The sequence below is a fragment of the Arachis duranensis genome, chromosome 5 (genome assembly GCF_000817695.3).
Source record: "Arachis duranensis cultivar V14167 chromosome 5, aradu.V14167.gnm2.J7QH, whole genome shotgun sequence".
Lineage (NCBI taxonomy): Eukaryota > Viridiplantae > Streptophyta > Magnoliopsida > Fabales > Fabaceae > Arachis > Arachis duranensis.
Genome location: NC_029776.3, coordinates 5,602,174 through 5,602,662, shown reverse-complemented (window position 1 = coordinate 5,602,662; position 489 = coordinate 5,602,174).

Sequence of the window (489 nt, the reverse complement as noted above, 5' to 3'; positions counted from 1 at the left end):
CAGATTTTCTGGAGCTACAGAAGCCCAATTGGCGCGCTCTCAACGGCATTGGAAAGTAGACATCCTGGGCTTTCCAGCAATATATGATAGTTCATACTTTGCCCAAGATTTGATGGCCCAAACTGGCGCTCAAAGTCACCCTCAGAAATTCCAGCGTTAAACGCCGGAACTGGCATAAAACTTGGAGTTAAACGCCCAAACTGGCATGAAAGCTGGCGTTTAACTCCAGAAAAGGTCTCTACACGAAATTGCTTCATTGCTCAGTCCAAGCACACACCAAGTGGACCCAGAAGTGAATTTTTACGTCATTTACTCATTTCTGTACACCCTAGGCTACTAGTTTACTATTAATAGGAGCTTTTGACATTGTATCAGTACCTTATGACCTCATGATACTTTACACCCTTATTTGTGTACTTTCTACAGCATGAGTCTCTAAACCCCATGGTTGGGGGTGAGGAGCTCTGCTGTGTCTTGATGGATTAATGC